The sequence below is a fragment of the Columba livia genome, chromosome 10, assembly GCF_036013475.1.
Source record: "Columba livia isolate bColLiv1 breed racing homer chromosome 10, bColLiv1.pat.W.v2, whole genome shotgun sequence".
NCBI classification, from domain to species: domain Eukaryota; kingdom Metazoa; phylum Chordata; class Aves; order Columbiformes; family Columbidae; genus Columba; species Columba livia.
In genome coordinates, this window is record NC_088611.1 from 2,889,477 (window position 1) to 2,911,565 (window position 22,089).

Genomic DNA, 22,089 nt, shown 5'->3' on the forward strand with positions numbered 1-22,089 from the left:
TTAAATAATTTGTTCTTTGAAAATGTGGTGATTGATTGGCTTCCATTAGGCTTGGATTTTAAAACATTCCATGAACTCTCAGATAAAATGGCACTAAAATGTTATTGCAATAACCAAATAAATCATATTAGACCATAGTGTATATAAGTACTTTAAAACATTATAGATACTAGAATTCTGTGTATAATAAAAAGGTGAAGAATGTAATCCATGTGGTTTTTTTAATGCTCTCATCTCACACCAGCATTATCCTGGGCTGTTTTCAAGGGTAATGTTATTAAGGATATGCATTTTTGGTCTTGTTTTAATTTATTGTATATACATACGTAAAAGTTGCACAGTTCTGGATGTTTGGTCAAAGGGAGGTATTTTAAAGCTATCACAGCACAGGATGTCTCTGAGCCTTTGATACTGATGCTGGCCATTTTAGTTCGATCTCAGCCTTGCAATCAGCTCGCAGCTGAGAAACGGGCAGTTACCATCCAAACCTGGTGCATTTTTCAGTATCAGCTTCGTGGTTCCATTCACGGTCCTGTAGTTCTGGCCAGAGAATCTCTGACATATAATAATGTTTAGCCTTGAATCTCATGTGGAGGAATAAAACAAACTCTTGCCCTGATATCTAGAGTGACAGTATGCTTAACAAATTTAATTTATGATGGTTCTCCTAATATTTCACTTTTGCCCAATGACCCAGGCTCTGCAGGCAAACAATCCTGTGAATCATCTCTTACTTCAAAACAAACTCTAGGCCCAACGCATGCAAGTTTGCCTAAATATCCTAAGCCCTATGGATCATAAATCAGAAGGCAAGGAAAATAATCCCATCAAAAATGTTTTATTTCCTTATTTTAGGATTTTACTCATGCATTTGAAGCACTGGTGTTGAGATTAAGTAACTGGTGACATTGTAAATCTTCCGAGTCAATTGGGAGTGTGTGGCTTTTATACTGTTGTCCAATGCTATTCTGTAATTTGTCTTCTAATGAGAGAAAATTGAGTGTATCGAGAAGGTCCAGATATCTTTCTGACAACTCTTCTTTGAAGGGTTTAGTTATTTGATTACATTTAGTGTTGTCTAAACAACAATACCCATGATGTAGGATATTGCTTCATAAGTAACCTCAGCATTATACGGTAAAGTGTTTTATTCTGAAGTTTGAAAGGACTAGATAAAATGTTAGCTCTGGTTTAGGGTACCAGTTTGGTGACAAATCCACGTATTATAAAAGCTAGAGGCTTTGGGGGTTTTTAGGTTTGGATTTTTTCTTTCAGTCTTTTAGGGTTTGGGTTTTTTTTTTTTTAAATGAAGTAGTGTATGTGGAAAAATATTTAAATTCCTAAAAGTTGGTAAGATCAAAGCTCGAGCTGGGCTGTGTTGAATTTCCTGATGGTATCTGCTGATAATATCTATCATTGCTGGCTTACTTTTTAGATCTTTTTTTTTTTCTTGGAAGATTATTTAGAATTGGGTGCTTTGAAGGGAAACAAGGAATTTGCTTGTGTATTTATCCAGTGCCCCACTCAATGAGGCTGCAGTGTCACCGGCTGGGTTCCAGCACACTTGCTGGCTGCTGCCGCCAATGGATCTCACTGCCTGCGGCTTAGGCGAAGACTAGACTTTGGCTCCTGCCTGGAATGAGGCGGGGGAATCTCTCCTGCATTTCACAACGAATTCTCAACTCCCTTTACTTTACAGCAAACTTCCACTCGGCACGTCTTACTTACAGCACAGTCAGAAATGTGTTTATAAAGCAGTGCTCGTTCTTAAAAGCAACAATAAAAACCTTGTAGGTAATCACATTTGAAGCATATTTGTTAGGGAAATTCTTCCTAGATGAATTTGCATCTCTATTTAGGCCCCAGCCTGAAGTTTACTGTCAGGACTACAGTCCATCTTGTTATTTATCTGCACATCGCATCTTAGCGGTTGGACCAGGAGGTCAGGGAGCATCACCTGTGGACACAGTACATCCCTGGAAAGGTGCCCAGACATGGGGCCTCCAGGGCAGAGGACTCTCCATGCAGCAGTTACCATGTGTCTTTGGCTGCTTCTCCACACAGAATCACACAGCAGTTTGGGTTGGATGGGATGTTAAACATCACCTAGTCCAACCCCCTGCCATGGGCAGGGACACTTCATTTAGGTTTAAGCCATTCTGGTGTGAAGTAAATAGGCTTGTGTTAAGTGCTGACTTTCTGGTGATGTTCCTTATCTCACAAACACAAGTGTAGAGTTGAGAGTCAGCTGAAGAATCCACTCTCTGTAGCTATTTCCTTTCTGCTAGGGCCATGCGATAAATGACCTTTCACTCTAAAGCACAATGAAGCTGGTTTAACCTAATATGTTTTATTGTGCATTGGAATAGAGGAGGGTTGCTCATCTTAAGATTACTGTGCATCTGCAAAGAGGGATTAGCCACCCTGTTTCCTTGAAAATAAGCCCTACCCCAAAAATAAGCCCTAGCATGATTTTTCAGGATTTTTGAGGATGCTCAAAATATAAGCCCTAGTCCAAAAATAAGCCCTAGTTACAGTTCATAAAGTCAACTTAAATAGTGTCCAGGCAACTATATCTGTAAAAAAGTAGTAAGTTTTGCATCAAAAAATAATATAAGACCCTGTCTTGTTTTCAGGGAAACAGGGTAGTATCTGAAAGCCAAAACCATCCTAAGCTCGATCTCTTTTACAGAGCTGATCTTGCTGAGGTATAAGCCTAACAAATTCTTTGCTGTAGAATTGCTGCTGCAGGATGTAGCTGGTGCTGGCAGGTAGGTCCCTGTTGAGCTCCAACCTCATGGACCATTGTGCTGCCAGGTGGGACCAGCTGCCACACCAGGGGATGGCAGAGCTGCCTCAAGCTGGCCAGAGGCTGTGGGGGAACTGGTGGATCTTCCCAGGCTTACTGGTGGTCCAGGAGCACCTTGAAGGGGCTCTGAGCATCACTTCTTCTGAGGGCAACCAGGTGGGTTTCTGTGCAGAGGGGACTTACTTCTTTGGAACATATGTAGGACTACGCTTGGTAAATCTCGGTTCTCAAATGAGAAAAGTAAAGCTTTCAAGCAGTTTGATAGAAAAAAAAAAGGGGGGGGGACACAATTGATTTTGATTACAGCCTGTCAATATAGAACACAGAAAATCACCAAAACCTACAGTAGTATTTTAAAATATATGTTAAATGTTTAGTTACAAGTCTTGCCGGTAACATCTTTGATTGTAGTTTAGTGCATTTCCAACGAGTGAGACATGCTGTTGGGTTGGTCACAAAAATATCATTGCTTATCCAGAAGAGATGTTGGTTTGCATCTGTTGCACAAGAAAAAAATATCATCTGAGACAGAATAAATTTGTTTTTATTTAATTGTATTGGACCATCTTAATATTTATTTATTTTATATTTATAATTATATTCCAGGATTCATCTCCATGCTAAGTTTGTCACTGAAAACTTGTATTTTCCTCTGGCCCCCTCCTGGCAACTCTTTTAACTTACATTTTTCCCTGTGTGTTAGGGAAAGATGGTTGTACCTAGTGATGTATATTGGACTAGACAGAAATATGACTCTGAATCTTTCTTATTAATCAAGCTTTTTTATTTCTAAAGTTATAGCAATGCAGAAAAATTGGCCAAGAGGTTTGTAGCAAGTCACAAGAACAATAAAGAAAAGCAAGCAAGTGTATATTAATTTTCTTCTGCTCAGTGCATTTTCTGCTTGTCCTTTCCAGTGTTGGCTCCATCAGTGTGTTTAATAGAAAGCATTTTGGTGATGCGATCTTCCTGAGTGAAATCTGGTATTACTTAAAAGAGCAATTTGTTCTTTCATCCCTTATGTATCCCCACGTGGGTGCCACAAGCAAGGCTCCTATCTGGAGTCCTACTTTGTAGTATAATCTCACTTTTGTTCCGGCCCTTGCTCTTCAGCATGTTGAGGCTGACAGTCCTCCCACCTCTGGGCTGGAAGAAAATATCAAGTGAAACATTTTTCCATTTCAGTGCTTTGAGTTAGTCACAGCTGAAATGTGTATGTGCTTCCAGGTGTGCTTTTGTTACCTCATTGACTTCAACAGCTCTTGAGATCAGCCTTGCACTGTCTTACCTGTTGAGATAAAGGTCCAACTTTTAGAAAGTGACTCCAGGACCACCTTGTGCAGTGCTCTCAGCGCACAGCTGGGACGCAAGAGCAGGATTTCAGTACATCGCACTTGCACATCAGGGCAAAGTCCTGAGAGATAATTAGTTATGTATATACGTGGCTGCTCATAGTTTTTCTTTACCACCTAATGGTTTTCTTTTTCTTCTGTGACACTCTTTGTTGCTTGGTCTGGATCTGCTAATCCTGATTTGTGCTTATTCAAACCAATGAATAACACCCAAATTTGACTGTTCCACAGAAAGGAGAGCACTGAAATAAGATGTAAGGCAGGATATGGTTCTCTGCAGTAACATGAGCGTTTGGCTAACGTTTATTTCATGAAAGCCCCTCTCTACACATTTACAGTACATCATCTGTTGCTGTGTGCTGTTTGAATCCCGTTGGCTGCACAGAAGCTGTTAAAGGCTTATGCAAGTTTTAAGTGGCTTTTACATAAGGTAGTTAGATCCTGGTGGATGTCTAAATCCACTTCACTTTAAATCAAAATGCTACCTTGACTTTCTACTGTGACATAAAAACTATTTTGGGTTTATCATATGGTTTTCTTCACTTACCAGGTTAATGTCTTATAGATATTGCAAACAGAGCATGAGAAGTTGGTTCTGTGACTTGTCTACCTAAGTTTCCTGTACTAGACTCCAAAATCGTCTAAGTCATTTAGCTGTTCCTGGAAGTTTTACAGCAGCATCAGCTTAGCTGCATCGCCAACAGGTGGTTTCTGTGCCTTCTGAAATAGTTGAAATTGCCAATGAATGAGCGCAAGTTCTGGGTATTGTTGTGTTGCAAAGGCACAGGGTCAAGGCCAGTCCTTTGCATGAAATCTCAAAATCTTTATTTGCCTCCAGTGACAAAATAGCAAAGCAGCAAAGCTGGAACAAACTCCAGAGCTGCCTATCAAAATATTTCCCCAAATCTTCAGGTGGAGGATGAAGGCGTAAGAAACATGAAGGATTTTTTTGCATTTTACGTTTGTGTATCTAAACCCATGTCTGAGGTTATAGAGGTGCTCAGAATTTCAGCACAAAACAGTATTATATTTGTCAGTAGTTAGTATTTAGCAGAACAGTTGGAAATGTTTTTTTTCACACTAATGATCCTGTTGCCCTTCAAAGACAAGTGTTTTATTTTCTATAACAACCACAGACTTCCAAGACTTACTTATATACTCTTTGTGTAAGGACAGCAATGCCATCCAGTGAGTTTGTTGGCCCTGACCTGGTTAATCTGGGTAGAGAACCATGCATGAGCGTCAGAATGGCTTTCCACCTCTGGTTTCCTTATTTCACATAGGAGGGGAATTTAACTAATCCCAAGGTAAAGCTGGAACCTATTGAAGTACTGGGTAGGCTGTTTTGCCCAGGAAAATAGGAGCTCTTTTACAAAACAGACAAGGAAAGGTGATAATAGTGATTACACATTTCCTCAAAAACATCACATTCTGCTATGGCTTTGTTTAGGTTACAACAAAGTATCTGCTGTGATAATTTTGAAGAATAAAAAAGCAAAATACTGGCCAAGCTGTTGGGGAGGCAGAAATCAAAGAAACAAGATAGTCTTGGGCAAGCTCTATTGCATGCCTTCACATAAGAGAATTCACCCGGTACATCCACTGACACTGATCTGTTCAGTATCAGTCCTACAATAATCCCTTCTAAGGCGTTTCTTCTAGTAAAAGCAACTTCACCAAACATAAGAACTTGGCTTTATTGTGGGTTCTTTCCTGCTGGAGGGGAGAGATCCAGTTTTTATGTAAAGCAGCACATCAGCATACTTCCTCACAACCTTGGGAAGAGTGTTACAGGGGAGTAGGTAGCACAAGTACTACATGAATATGTTATACATGATAATATAAGGCAGATAATAATATTCAGTGGATTATTACTTGAAAGGAAGAACTGTCTATAAAAAAAAGAAAAAAGAGTGACGGAAACAACATCGCCTCTTAATACTTCGTGGTTTTCCTTTCAGGATCTGTGTTTCTGTTTCAAATGATATGTGAGTACTCCCCATTACTGTCTATCTGATGGAGGCTGTGTCCTACAGCTAAGTAATATACCACTTCTGCTTGGAATTAGCCAAATCTGTTCATAACAGATTACCATCAATGGCTTTTATAGAGGTCATTATCAATTCCAATTGTCTGCCAAGTGGCATTAGGTTTAGTGTTTCCATCCGCCCAGTCATTAAGCACATGTCAAACACAAAGTAACTGGTAATTTCTGCAATTAAGGCCACCATTATTGTTTCCTTTACTTAAACAGGGAGTCCAAATTACATGGTTAAATATAACCACCAGTTGTTCCCACACACACTTAGGGTCTGTGCTGCAGAATAATGTTAATCCTCTGAGAATACACAATTAATAAGATAACTGTAGATTAAGTTTACTACTGTCAGCTCAAAACTTAAACGATGACATCCTCTTGAAGGCATCTAATTGGAGCAAAATCCCAGAGAGCAGTCAAAGAACTGATGTGGAATCTTGAGGACACATAAATATGAGTTTAAAGCTGTTGTTTAAAGCCGTGTGTGTGCTCTAGATACAGAAATAGGACAAAATAGTCAGATACAGCCAGATCAAACCCTTTTTTTTCTAGCTGTTGATACTAGGAACTCAATTTCTTATTTGGAAAAATTAAGAAGGATTTACTAACATGCTCTATGGGGAAGAAGAAGAGCTGATGAAAGGCTTTACAGGATGCTGCTGAATGGGAACAAGACAAAACCCTGAGAATTCCTTGATCAGTTCTTACTTACAGGACCTGGTTCAAAGTCCATTTGCCATCTGCAAAAGGATTTCCTACTTCCTTCAGAAGCCTGGATTTTATTTCAGGTCCTTAATTGTCACATTTCTGAGCACGGATGGTAAATGAAACCTATCGCTATAAAGGTTTTCATTTGAAGTGACCCAGTTCCTCCATCATATTGCCAGTGAGTGAGGATGGACGTTAATGGGATAACAAATACTCCATTTACCACCGGCCCGTTATTTAGGATGAATATTAATATTTGCACATGATCATTTACCTCAGAGACTGATAACTGTTTAATAACTTGTAAAATAAGCTTCCATCTTGTTTAACATCTCCAAACATGGAAGTCTAATACAATAAACAATTACGTGGTGCTCAGAGCCAAGTGTTAGAAATCTAAAGCCACAGAGACTCCCAAAGTAAAACTGGCAAAGTGTTTCTGTTTAACAGTAGTGCCCTTCTTTTTATTAAATAGGACCAGGGAGGAAGGTGGTATTGGTCTCTCTCTGCAGCCTATTCTGCTTGTTGGTACAAGCCCAGCTATAATATTATTTAAATGCTGGTTTCTGGGTTTGATTGAATGTGCCTTTATTGAGAGAAGAAATGTTCTTATAGGAATGTGACACAGTTTCTTTTTTCCAAGGGAAAACAAACCTAGTCAAGTCACTTAAATAAATGTGTAAAAGCTACAGTGAACTTAATTTAATCTGAGTGGATGTTTAATCACCTTTAAGGCACTTGAGGGATTTTGTTGATTCATGTATTTATTAACGGGAGTTCTTTTAGATCCTGCTTCATGAATGTACAGCCCCTTCAAATTAAAAGTAATGTGTTGGGTCTATTCTTTTTGTCACATCTAGTAACTCCTGGAACACGCCATGCAGCGTATGTAAACTGTTGAAGGCCCCATACCCTGCAGAGACAGAAAACCACCAGGTAAGTAAAAATGGGTCAAAAAATGGGAGGTGAAGTGTTTTCACTTGGCTGGAGCAGAGCCTTCTTAAAAGAAGGATGAGTGGCTTATTCTCGTTAGCCCCTGCCAATTTAGACCTTGCACTCTGCTTTCCTTCCATCTTGAGGCACCTCTTTCCCCCAGGAGTACTTGTCATTGCTCCTTCCAGTGATGTTACGGAGTTAGAAATGTAAGCAATGCTGCCTCCAACTGGGTGGACATTTTTTGAAGGACATAGATAATGTTTTCAGCTGAATCTAGGCAATGTTGCTTATTTCACTCAGATACGGGTACATACATTTCAGCTTCCTGTTCATAAGGAAAAAAAACCTAAACAGGCTGTCCAGGGCAGTGGTGGAATCACCATCCTGGAAGGGTTTAAAAGACATATAGATGAAGCTCTTAGAAACATCTTTTAAAAGTGGACTTGACAGTGCTGAGTTAACAGCTGGACTTGATGATCTTGAAGGTCTTTTCCAATCAGAATTATTCTATGATTGATTCTATGATACACCTAAACCATTCACATAGCCATTGTTAATGGACTTCATGGGCCTAAGGTGGTCCTGTGAATGTCCAGCATCTCCAATCCTGTGCAGGTTTAACCAAATATAACTTTTTTATCCTTTAATTTTATTTTGCTGTTAACCTTCCCTGGTTCCCTGCATCCATCAGCAGTGTCAAGACATAAAAGAGGCTGTCGGGCTCCAGGTGAAGTGTACAGGTGTTATAGTTGAATTAGTTTTTGTGAGCTGTATCTAGGATGCTGTATCTGGGATGCTGAATCTAAGATGCTCTATCCAGGGTTTTCACCAAGTTTGGGAAAACATTAAGGTAGCAACCAACCTTGTAACCATAGAATCTTTGTATAAGCAGACCTTGTAACCACAGGATTCTTGTATTTAGTAACCAAACCCTATTCTTAAAATTGACATAGATTTATGATATATTCTTTTAAAACAGGTAACTTAGAAATAACTGATAAACATGCGAATGTTACTTAGCATCACTTACATAGACAGCTTGTGTTAGAATAGGTGTGGGATATGTTAATGCTTGTCAAGAATTGTAATGAATATGTATGTGACCAAATTGTATAAATATGGTGTATTCTGAGTCAGTTGTTAGAAACCAGCTTTGAGGTGCGAACCCCTGGTTTCCCAGCGTTGAAATAAAAGCACCGCATACAACTACGTGTGTGGTTATGTGTCTTGTTTGCCAACATAGGGACGTCATTAAAGGTAGATGGAGTAAAGCTGCTCCCACCAAAATAGAGTTGTTCTTGCAGTGAGTTTGGGAAAACTGTCATTGGATAGAGGAGGTATAAATTGCAGTTCCCATAGCTTTGTGTAAAATACCCTTCCTCAGAGTCATGAGTTTGTCTGATGTGGTCAGATGAGATATCAGTCCCTGTGAAAGGAAACTCCAAGCCCAGAACTGAGCTCATGCTACATGCTCCCCTCCCTCCCCACCACCACAGAGTCTAATTTCTCCCTGAAAGCACTGTCACATCTCTTTATCACAAGGATAAATACTGATAAAGTTGCTGTGTCAAGTAGAGTCGTGTAAGTGAGCGGGAGCAGGAGGGGGTGGTGGGAGAGCCATCCAGGCCCCTGACAAAGCCCAGACATGGCGGCCCACTCAGGCACTTGTTACAAGCACATAAACACTTGCTGTTTCAAGATATGGGAGAAGGGCAGCAGCTGAAAACAAGCTAAATCAGAGGGTCTGTGTGACTCTGCTATTTATCAACTCCTAATTAACTGTTAATTTGCTGGTCTTTAGGTTCAAGCACTGCCCTAATTCATCACAGGCAGCAATGACAGTGTCAGGGCTGGGGGAAGGTGCTCGGCACAGCACTTCAGCACTCTTCTCATTAACAAGAAAACATGACGTGAAGCTATTCATACTGCTGTCTGCAGTGGAGATAAGGCTGGGTGCAAAACACAGAGCTATTCGGAGGCAGCTGGCACAGGCCTGAGGCGTGGGTGAGATGGCTGCACAGGGGCAGGGGCCTCTGCTCTGTGGGACTTGTCCTTGCAGCAGTGCAGGATGAGGAGGAACAGGCTGGGAGGTCTCCTGGCAATTTTAAACTGCCGTTTCTGGTTGTACCAGGCATTAGGAACTAAAGCTGATCCCAAGAATTGCTATAAAACATCATAGGGACATGCCTGCAATCTTGTCACATCATCTTCAATCTTCAACACATTATCTCTGCAACAAAATTCTCTTTCCAATGTGTTACCTCAAATAAACAAGCAACCAACCACCACCAACAAAACAACAACAAAAAAAAAACAAACCAAAACCCACAACTTCCTTTTACTTTCCACCTTTTCTTTCCAGAAATGTGATACATATAATATAATATAATATAATCTCATACATCTCCATAGCAGAGGATTGCAATGCATTGCAATGCATTGCATTTCTCCGTTGGTACCTGCCTAATGCAGTGTTTAGTACAGCAATTACCTCCGTTTGGGCGATGGGTCCAAGGCTCGCTGGATTGGGCTCACAGCCCCCCAGCTCTACAGGCATTAATCTGTGGGAATAGTCCCACGGGTTTACCAAGTGCATAAAGTTAAGAACAAGCCTAAACATGAGGCTGTAAATGCTGGTGGTAGGAAACAGGGTTTATGTTGTATCTGAAACACTTGTGGCACTCTGTAAACAGCTTTTAATAGCAATACATGTTTGCTTTTGGTTATCATGCAATGTACTCCCTCTTCCTCCTCAGTGCTGCGATCTGTGCTGCCATTCCCACAAACCTACCAGCATACCCGCCACTGAAATTATCATTTTCACTCTCACTATCAAAATATTTTAAAGGGAGCAGCAGCAGAAGGAAAATATTTTACCCAGAGGAGCTAAGATGAGGAAGACTTTTAACATAGAGGTTTCGTAGCAAGCTCGTGACATTTACACACTTTGTGCCACTTCATATCCCCTTGTTATAACACCTAGTTAAATTTTTCCCTTTATGGTCTTTCAGGCATAGAACACCTTATTAATGTCAGGCCTCGGGCTCGCCCCAGCCAGGCTGGGCTGCTGCCTGCTTAAATGAGCCCGGCCTTCCAGGGGATAATGATTTTGGGGGGTGCCTTGAATTAAAGTTAAGGGGTGAGTTATACTAGTCAAGGGTGTTTTTCATGCTCTGATAACAGAAAATGCTTTATTGTTTACACTGAAATTTGGCAGGATGCTCAAGTATTTATTACGGTCTTGGGAGCTGGGGTGTTGCTTGGCAAAACCAGCTGCTTTATTAACACTTGAAAATCGCCTCCTGCACAACAGTAGCTTTTCATTGGGATTTCAATAAACTCATCTGCATTGAGAGGTGACCTGCACACCCAACACCTCCCTTTGCTCTCTGCTGACTCTTGGATTTGGGAAAAATTGCTCCAAGTCTAAATGGTGTAGCTTATGCTCAAATTTGCAGTTGGGCTGGTTGAGATCAAATACAACGGATCAAAAAGGTTTTTACTTCTGGTTCAAGAGACTCAAAGGCAAAATGGCTTGTTTCATGTAGGATTAATTGATGGGGTTAATTTAGAAGGAAGGGGAGTGAGGGGTGGTGATTCACAAATGCAAGCAGACAAATTTAGGATGATTTTGTGATTTACTGAATTGCTTTGAATTATCCATCTCATCTCTTAGAGTTCTTGCTTCTGAAGGATGGATGAATTGCATGGAAGGAGCCCAGAGGTGCTGAAGTTTTACAGCCTTGTGTGCATAGCCAGTTATTGATTGTATGCTGGACTGATTAGCATAGTAGTTACGTTTATCGATTTCCTTAGACTTCTGTTGAATTATTGGTTTTGCACATCATGTTGTTTTTCTAGATCAGGGCAACCTGTAAAGTCTAGTAGGTTGCATTCACTTTGAAAGCCAGAATGTGAAATGAATTTCATATACGCAACCACATTCAGGAGCTGCAGACAGGTCTGAAGGCTGCAAAACACTGGTGCAATGCTTCAGAATTTTCTCTGCACCACTCCACAGCATCCACGTTGCACTGTGGAACTGTCCTGGGCACTGTGAAGGATGAGGTGGCACTGGGCTCTTGTCACTGTGTCATGCACACAAACTTAGGGGTAATAGATGGGCAAGGGCTGTAGGACTGAGACTAAGAGAGAAAAATCCTGTCCTTTTGGGTATCATTTCCATACGGTGGTGTTGGTGAGCTCAGCCACAATTTACTGAACAACGAAACTGCGCTAAGAGATGGACCAATTTAGTAAGAAAAATTAGGAGGGCAGTGTTGGCTTATTTTTGTGATAGCATATGAGATTTATCTACTCAAGCCTTGTTACAGATTTGTCTTCAAATCTCTGCAGAGGAGGTCAGAATGATTGAGCTGTCCAACTTTCTATACAGGGAATTTGCATTCTCAACAGGCAGCTTGTTGGATTAAGAAAATATGTGGGTGTTTTGTACTCTTATGAAAACGATGAACAGCTTTGCACTTTCAGAGGAAGGAAATGTACTGCCCTTGTGGGACCACAGTCCTACAGCAAATTGCCACTGAGCTGTGAAGGTGAATACTCGTCCCCCGAGCCTGCAGACAGCACACGATCTGCTCTTTGCCACTTCTGGGTGCTGTGGTGATTTACACTGATACAGTCAGTGAGGGTCAGCATTTTGGGGTCAAAATGAACAAAAATACATATTAATCTAATAGGCATTTACCCCTCTTACCCGTTTCTTGCTGGTGAGGTATCTATGCGCTACTGTTTCTTTACCGCAGAAAACTGGCTATACCTGCATAAAATAAATACCCTCATGTATAAACCACCTTTTTCTCTGTTGCATTTTAAAACAGTCATTATTGAAGCTTTAAAAATAACTTTAAAATATACAAATATTTCTTGTAAGTAGACACTTTTCATGTGATCTTTCTGTGTACTTGGGCACCTAGAAGCCTGATTCAAGCCAGCACAGGACAGCAGAGAATTTCCTAGTAAATAAGCAGATTTTTTGTACAGTTTCCTTGGTTTCAGTCCGTCATGGGAGGCAGGTAGCAGATGGCAGTATAAGGTGTAATAGTGGAGGGAGGAGGGAAGGACACCTGGACCCCGATAACCCGTCCCCTTCATTGCTGTTCCTTGTGTGCGGTCACTATTGCACATCTCCCTTCTTGTGGCCTTGGGAACAGCAGCAAGGATTTCTTGTGCTTGTGAATGCTGGAGAAGGTCCTTTGACAGTGTTTCACCAATAAACTGTGGGATTTGCATATTTCTCCAGGCTATACTGTAGACCACTCACAGCAAAGACAGCTATGGTATTGGAGAGGTGTGGTATAGACCGACATCTGATTTATTTGTCTTTTTTCCATTCTCCAGAAGTGGTGTGAGAAAAATCATGTCTGTTCATATTTGTGTTTTATTATGGCCATGTATTGGCGTTCTAGGTGAATTAGGATTTGTGACTGTTTTAAAGTGAAGTTTAAAGTGGAGACACATGTGTTTGCAGTCCCAAGTACATTGTTTATTGCTTGTTAATTATCCAACTTTGCAGATGTGGTGTTATCTCATAGCTATTAATCGTGCTTTCCAAATAATCTCTAGTTAAGATTTAGGATGACAACTGGTCTTCAGTAGTGGGTTATATACCAAAAAAAAAAAAGTCTCTTAAATGACTGTAAAAACTCAGAGTGTTGCCTTATGAAGAGGAAAAACAATCTACATACTTTGTGTTGTTATGCGCTAGTGCCCTCTTTTCCCAGCCTACTTTTCATTAGCGTGCCAGACAGACAGTGAATTGCCAGCAGAATATAAAATCCAGCTATGGCCAAATATGCCTCTAATTCATTTTGATGACAGCTTCCATCCTCGAAACGGGTGCAGCCCACTTAATGCAGCTGTTGACAGCCAACCATTATGAGAAGTATAGGAACAACATGACTTCTGTATCTTCTCAAGTTCTAGGAGATAAATCCTTCATTCTTCCTCTCTCCTCCCAAATGGTACATATGCAGGCATGCTTCCCTGAAATAAATATTTGCATGAAGGCAAAAAAAAACAATGAATTCCTACTTAATGAGTTCCAAGTGAAATGTTATGTTTTTTTTCTACACAGTGGTACCTCAGCTGTGTGTGTATACCCTGAGGAGTACTCACTCCTGAAAAGGTATATACTAAAAGGAGTTTTTCTTCCCCTATGTTCCCCTGTGTCTTGTATCTCTCTGATTTATGTCAGAAGATGTGAAATTGAAACTGCAAATAGAAGAGCGTGATGTATTCTCTTCATTGCCTTTATTTCAATTATTAGAGATGGAGACTGGCCCAAAAGGGGACTCTGGAGACTGGATTCAGCTCTGGCGTGGGACTGGTTTGCTTCCCTGCAGCATCCCAGATGTTCCTCTTGGTCCTGCACCGCACGGTGGTGATTCTGAAGGAGCATCTCTGCTCTCCTCCTGCCTCTCAGAGATCCAGCTTCTGCCTTTCAATCCCCTAAGTGTCTCAGACACATACCACAGAGCACTCACATGGAGTATCCGTGTGTTTAATGCCCACCATACCTCAGCCGGGGACTTTGGGTGCCACCGTAATGCTGACTCCAGTGTCACTGTTGTAACTGGATCATATTCTGGTGCTGGAATACACGTGTCAAGCTCTGTTCTGTGACAGAGACCAGGGAAGGACTTTGCTTCCCTTGGCAGGGCCACCGGAGTCCCCACAGCTGTTTGTAGTTTCCTGGTTTAGCAACATGTAACCCTGTTCTGCCTTTGGAAAATAAAATGCTTTTGATGAGACTCCTCTGTGAGACAGATGAAATCACAAAACTGGATAAATAACTTGGCTAAACAACAGCTCTGTCACTTAAATGAACAACATAAAAAGACCCTTTAAAAGCTATGAAAGTTTTGTGCTGAAAAAACTACGTATCCAACCAACCAACTGCATTCCCAAATTCGCCTGATTATTTTGACTGATACTTTGTTTTCTCTCTACATCTCTAGATCTTCTTTAGAGTGACATTAAATACATCACAATGATTTAAGACCTACTTCATCATCACATTATCCCTTCTCTTTGACCAGAGCTGGAGCCTCCACTGCCAATTCATTGTCTGCTGCAAGAGAGGAAGAGTCCCTTAAGCTTTCTTATCTTTCCTTTCAAGTTGTCCTGAGCCTAATCTAGGCTTCCCAAAGGCCTGATTTGTAAATATGCACTCTGCTCTGCGATGGGCATGGATTGTGAGCTGCTGAACACTGTGATTAGCAGACTCAGTTAGCAGTGGTTTGAAGATGTTCAGCATCTTTACAGGATTGATCACTAAGACTGGCAACAGAAAGGTGGCTTCTCCTGAATCACAAAATGCCTGTTTGCTTTGACTGGAGATAAATTCAGGCATTTTCATCTGTGTTTTGAACAGCAATCATTGAGAGGCTGTTAGTTATGACATGAGGTGTAGTTCCATGACCTAGGATCAATTGCTCTTCTACCCTGTTTCTTTTCATGCTTGATTTTTTTTCTCTGTCAAGGTTAGAAGTCTTTGCTTTCTTTATCAAACTATATTCTGTATTGCTGGCAGGTGAGAAAATGGGTATGATACGATCATTTTACTCTGGAATTTGAACCAATATGTGAGAGTGTGCAAATCAGCATGTCCTAAATCCAAGCAAGGTCGGGGACCCCTTGACTTTCAAGAACTAAGGAGCAAATACTGCTACATTCGTAGCAGGGGTGGACACCACTTTCATTTGCGAGTTTTCATCAGCAAGAATGGGAAACAAAATCAATGGTAACAGGGTCTTAATCAGTATCCCCCTGGGCACAGACCTGGTGTTCAGGCAGGCTGGGACAACTGATGCCACTGCCTGTTTCACATGCCAGCCAGAGCCACTGGCATAAAGTTGACCTGGGAATCCTGGGCCAGATCTGTGCTTTGGTTTTGCTTTGTGGATGTGCTCTGAGGGCCACTTGTAAGGGGAGGAGAAGTGACCTGATGGAGTTTATACAGAAGAAAGACTGAGGAACCTGTAGACTTAGGGTCCATAAGCATAAGTTTCTAGAACCATTCTTGTCAGGTGTCCTGAGGGTGCCTCAGAGGGGCCCACAGCTCCAGGTCTGTGTTGCTGTATCAGGGTTCCTCCAGCTCAGAAGAAATTAAGAGCTGCACCCATGGGTGACCCATGTGTGTCCTGAAGGAACTTCATCTGCAAAAGGCCAGGTCCAATGAGGAGGACATAATCCAGCACTGTGTCTCTTTGTTTTCTCTTGTTTCTGTAGGCTTTTGAGAGGAGAAAGGCTAGGAAATATTATATATAAAAGGACTGAGCCTTGAACAAAGGTACTACGGACATATCTTGCCTGACTTAGGGGATGTTGGTTTGACTGATATCTGATCTGTGTCCTCCCTCTGTGGCAGTCCATAAAGTCCAGACCCGAGAGAAGGAGAGATATTGATCTTAATTTCTTAGCTACGTCCTCCCCAAACCCAAGACAGTCCTCTTAAATCTGTACCTCATGGGAAAACTGAAGGAGAAAATAGAATTTTCACCTGCCCTCCCCCCAAACCAGCAAACCTTTGGTGTGAAGGTACCACACACCACACAACACATCTGCAGAACTCTTCTTCCATCTCCGTACCATGACAACTGTGAACCTGGGACGCTCTGCTGCACAGCTCAGCTTGAAAAAGGGCATCGTGTCTGCATATGTGAAATGTATTTAAAAACTGTTGTTAGCAGGAGCAGATTAGCAGTAATTTAATTTTAATGGGGATGTTTATGCTGAAACATCTACAAGTACAAAGAGCCACAAATCATATCTGCCTTTAATTAATTCTCTTGATAAATCAGTTTCTCAGACTGCACCAAATTACCTTAATGAGGAAAAATCCTTGTTTATATCAACAACATTTAGCCAAATGTGGAATGTTTATAGCAATAATTCAACAATGTCCTTCAAGGAGCACAAACAACGATGATGAATGTTCAGGTTGTGCCGCTCTTTCTGTTCTCTTCCCTCCCATCAAATAAATAATGTGTTGGTTTAAAAATAAATGGAGATGTTTGGGGTAAACAGTAGTATTGCTGAAGGGGAAACGGGCAAAATTATAGCACTAAATTATTTGCTCAGGTAGTTGAAGGTCCCACCTACTTAGAAACAGACTGTGCACAGACCCTTTGTAAACCAGACTCACCCTGGGGCTTGGCTTTGTTTTAGGGACAATTTGGTTAGTTTGTTACTTCAAGAACAAAGTAAACTTTAAGTAAAGCTTGATGGGTCTGAGAAATTCCTTCTCTGTTCCTGCACCCCTGAAGTGACCTGTTCCCTGCTGGATGCACCTGCTGGCACCGGGAAGCGGGTTGCCCACCCAGGCCCCTCGCACTGACACAGGGCCCTGGAGGGATTCGGAAATGTCTGGCAGATTTAGCTTGAGTTTTAGTGTGCACAACGGCCTCTCCGTCCATGTCCTCAGCCCTAGCAAGGTTTGAAGAGCGTGTTGGGGACATCCCGTACAGAAGTGTCCAGGTGGGTGTGATCTTGGCTCTGCTGGTGGCTGTTGCTGGTGTCCTGGCTTTCTGAGGGATGAACACGCTGTCAAGAGTGTACAGGTGCTGTTGGTCAAGATGTAACATTCCTGACGTTGAACAGTGCATCTGCAGGCACAGAATTTGCCAAGTTCAATGACAATTCAGGCTAGGAGCAGAGGAGGAAGATGCATATGAAGAAGAAGGAAAGGCTGAGGGAGCTGGGACTCTTGAGCTTGGAGAAGAGGAGACTGAGGGGTGACTCATTCATGGGGATCAATATGGAAAGGGGGAGTGTCAGGAGGATGGAGCCAGGCTCTTTTCGGTGACAACGAGTAATAGGACAAGTGGTAATGGCTGCAAACTGGAACACAGGAGGTTCCACTGAAAGAGGAGAAGAAACTTGTTCGTGGTGAGGGTGGCAGAGCCTGGCCCAGGCTGCCCAGGGAGGTTGTGGAGTCTCCTTCTGTGCAGCCATTCCAACCCGCCTGGACACCTTCCTGTGTAACCTCATCTGGGTGTTCCTGCTCCATGGGGGGATTGCACTGGATGAGCTTTCCAGGGCCCTTCCCACCCATGACATTCTGGGATTCTGTATGATTCTGTGATATAAAGATAATTGGTGTGGAATAGAGACATGTTCAGCTTTTGGTTTTATTGCGAGGAGAACAAAGTCCTTCCTGCTGGTGTAAGCTTGGAGCCACAGCGTTAACCCTTGTGGAGATTTTTACTTCTTTGCTTCATCTCTCGTTTCTTCTTTTTAATTAGAGCAAGAGCTACACATGGATCTGTGCGTGAGTAGGGCCAAGCAAGATGTTCTCGGCAAACAGGTTTTTTCCTAATGATTTTTCTGTTTTTCTCTGAATTTTTGAAATTGCTCTTTTCAACAAAATTGGTTGAAATCTCCACTTAAATTCTTTCCACTGCCTATTTGTGAGCACACTTTAGAAAGAGTCCACTGTATTTTGGTTAATTGGAAATCAGATAGTCAGGGTTTTTACACAAGTTATGTCTCTTTTCTTTTTCTCTTGTTTGAGACAGCATCCTGCTGAAGTCTTCATGAGTATTTGCCTGTATTTACGAATTCAGTGTTTTCTTTCTGCAAATATTTTCCCAGAATTCACTTTCAAGAGACTTTTTGCCCATCATGGAGTTTGTCCCAACAGTTTCTTGAGAATGCCAATATAAAAAGGATGCAAATGCATATTAGATGATTAGGTTTCAAAAAATCAAATAGATGCACTAAAGAAATACCTTTATTTCAGCCTTGTTCATCATATCACAGAATCACAGAATTGACTGGGTTGGAAAAGACCTCAGAGATCATCAAGTCCAACCCTTGGTCCAACTTCAGTCCATTGACTAGAATAATACTGATTATCATACTCAGAATGCCAATAGGACTCCTTTAGCTGTCGTTTCAGTCCTTTTAATTGTACAGCACAGTAGATTGGGTTTATCTTTGCACGTATTTCTGCACAGATGTGAAGAAAAATCGTTTTAATCTTAGTGAACCACAGGTATCTCACAGCAAAAACTCCATGCTTGGGATGAGCATCAGAATCTTGTATGGCCTAGTTGAAATATTCTAGGTTGCAGAGGGGAAAAAATGCCCTTGTAAGAGCAGCAATGAGAATTATCTTTATCCTTTCATTTCTGTTTGATATCCCTTTTGCTTTCCAAAGCTACTTAAATCATTCCTGGGGAAAAAAAAAAACAGGGGGGGACTTTTTTTATTTAATAAATCAAAATAGAATATAAATAACACTTCGCAATTATGAGTGTTTAAATTCCAAATTTTTTAGGCTAATCACTTTCAGAAACAAACAAGAGATTGAATTTATATCGCCTGCAGTTGTTATTGGAAAGGTATGCCTCGAGATTGCTAAATGAAGTCAGTCCCAGTGCAATTATGATCACTCAAGCATGCTTTCAACATATCGTGCCAAATTAGGTAGATTTGAGCAATTTGACTTCCTGTAACAAATCTCTAGGGCACTTTTGAGAAAGCACAGACTGTTTACAAACACTCTCGGGTTTCACGGGACCCGCGGCGCGAGGGCAGCCGAGCCGCGCACAGGCACACACCTGTCAAACTCTGACAGCACCCGCCTCGCACGCCACATGTGCTGGAGAAAGACCTCACTCTCTCGGTTTTGTTATCCTTTATTTGCAATTTAAAAACTGAAAGGCCACCAAAGTTTTAATTACCTTGGACTCAGGCTTTTGAAAAGCAAAATGCTGCAATCTGTTAAATGTAAATATTGTCGGCCTTCTGCATTACATTTTTTCTTTGAATTATTTTTTCGTTGCCAGAGTTGAACTTTTTTCCCCCTGTAGCACAAAGCAGAGATTTAGTATCTGGGCAACATAGGCTGGAGGTATAACAGTCTAATAGTCTAAAGAACTGCTGTTGTCCTATTCCCGATCCGATCCAGACGGCTGGTACTTCTGAAAGCACAAGTTTCAGCAGATCCTCAGCTGGCAGCAGAGGTCTCAAAACCCACACAGCCATTTTAAGCCATATGTTTCCAGCTAAAAACTGGCAAAACATCCTAAAAAGATAAAACTGCATCTTGCAGAATGAACTGATATTGCTCTAATATAATGATTACCAGCTCTGTAGAGTCCTGTTCTTCCAAAGACAGTGATCAAGCTGCTGTAATGCACTTAGTGAAGAGCACATTTTTTTCCTGTTCAAGAAAATAATGTAAAGACAATAATTGTAATTAATTAACAGCAATGACAATAGCTTCTGATTCAGGGCGTTGGGCCCGATTCTGTACCTGTGCCCAAACAGTGCTTGCTCCAGCAGTCAGTGTTTGTGGGCTTGAAGGCACAGGGTTACTCTCTGAGTAAGGACGTGTCAAAGTGCTTGCCTGCGTCACAGCCAATGTGCCCAGCACCTCGAAAGACTGAGCTCTGAAGAGGTGTTAAAGTGCTTATTCTTCCCCTAAGCACTTTAATGTCAAAACCGAAGTATTTTTGCTAACACTGTTTTCAGCACAGCACCGATGCAGACCCACCAGCATAACCACGCTGAGCTTCTGCTGTCATGTTCGTCACCAAGCTGCAGTAAAAGGTGAGAGTTCTGTAAAAATAAAGTCAGAAGGCACTGCTTTGAAAAGTGCTTGTTTTGGAGGGGAGGAGGAGGGAGGGTGGGCAGGTGGGCTAAGAGCAGCCAAAAAGAGCACAATGTTTTTAAGGCTTTTCAAGCTGCTGCACACGTTTTCACTCACATGGGTCTGCCGTGGGAGCAGGGTCCCATTGGGCTTTAGCACTTTGCAATAGTTGTTTTTCCATGGGCCGCTGTAAAAAATACCCATTGGTCCTGTGTGTGACGTTACAGGCTGGCGGTGGCACCGCCGTGCAGCGTGGTGACGTTTTACCGCAGCACCAAAGCCCGTTAGACCGGTCACTTCTGCGCCTCTCCTGCGCTTCTCATGGCGTGTGTAGAGAAAAAGAGGAGTGAGAGAATTGCCACAGTTGTCCCCTCATGGGAACTCATTGTTCATCAGCTTATAATACCTGTTAGAAATGAGAACTGAAGTCTCATTGAAATGCCCTGGCAGCTGTTTTTTTTCCTCAGTTCTGTTTAACAGCTGTAACAGCTTGGGCTGGCGGAGAAAATGAGGTTTCCTCATTTCTATACTTCTCTGTCTTGGCCTTTCTTGGATCAATCTCTTTTCTCTTTTGCAATTTGTTTGTGTCGTTGGGTTTCGTGCGGTGCAGGTTTCTCTCCATCGCACCCGTCCGTCCCATGGGATACGGAGCCCTCGCTCTGGATCCGTGGTCCTGCTGCTGGCCTCTGTGCTTTGCGCCAGCTTTTCTCTTCCCACTTCAAGGCAGACGACCAGCTGTTCCTCAAGAGAATGTAAACCAAAGAAAATACCTTTGGCCTCTGCTCTGGGGTGCTGGGCCACAGATGTGCAGTTTGTTGAGGTGTCGTTGTGGACCAGTTAAGTTGAGTATGTGGAGCTGAAGAAATGCACACACCCTGGGAAAGGATTCATGTCCTGTTTTCCAGTCTGATAGTGTGCTTATAGGATCAGAAAGACATATTCTTTTAAATTGTCTAGCTTATAGTTGATGGTTATTTGCAGCTTGTTGGGGTTTTTTTTCAGACTCTGGTTCACCTTCTGTAACGCACCGGGACAGTGTGCAGCATCTTTGCCCTGTGCACATGGGCATCTGCGTTTTCATCGAGCTATTGCATTAATTAACATTTTCCCATCCCTAATGAGTGTGTGGTCCTGAGTGAGCTGTGCTAGAGGGCTGGTGCGCCTCAGTTTATTGATCGATTAAAAGCTGATTATACAATCAAAGGTTTTTCATTCTGAAAGGTGGCTGAGGCTGGTTTAATGACTGACATTTTAGAGTTGCAGACCAAAACAAGCTCCTTCAAGTTGGCTTCAAGGAAGGGCTGGCCAAGTACTGCCAAAGCAGCACATTTCCCACCTGATTCAGCTGGGAATCCAAGTGCCAGGGCAGTGGTGGAGTCACCATCCCTGGAGGGGTATAAAAGGTGTTTAGATGAGGTTCCTAGGGACATGGTTTAGTGCTAGAGTTGGGTTATGGTTGGACTTGATGATCCTGAGGGTCTCTTCCAACTGAAATGACCCTATGAAGAGCCAGAGCCAGGTTATATGTAGGTGCAGCAGCAGCTGTATCTCCCAGCTGCACGTCCAGTGGCCAACAGATATTTGTTGTACATTAACGTGGGGTGGCCCTTGAGATCAAACTGGA

The 22,089-nt window shown here is 42.0% G+C and overlaps 1 long non-coding RNA gene across 5 annotated transcripts in view; it reads left to right on the top strand.

Annotated features, from left to right (window-relative positions):
* LOC110355718 (uncharacterized) overlaps nt 1-22,089 on the top strand; it is a 58,778-nt gene that overhangs the window by 30,903 nt on the left and 5,786 nt on the right. For 3 of the 5 annotated variants that reach the window (XR_010474999.1, XR_010475000.1, XR_010475003.1), the window contains 2 exons: nt 7,768-7,843; nt 20,348-20,425. This is a non-coding gene — a long non-coding RNA (uncharacterized LOC110355718). The remainder of the gene's footprint in view (nt 1-7,767; nt 7,844-20,347; nt 20,426-22,089) is intronic. The other 2 variants (XR_010475002.1, XR_010475001.1) reach the window with 1 other exon arrangement.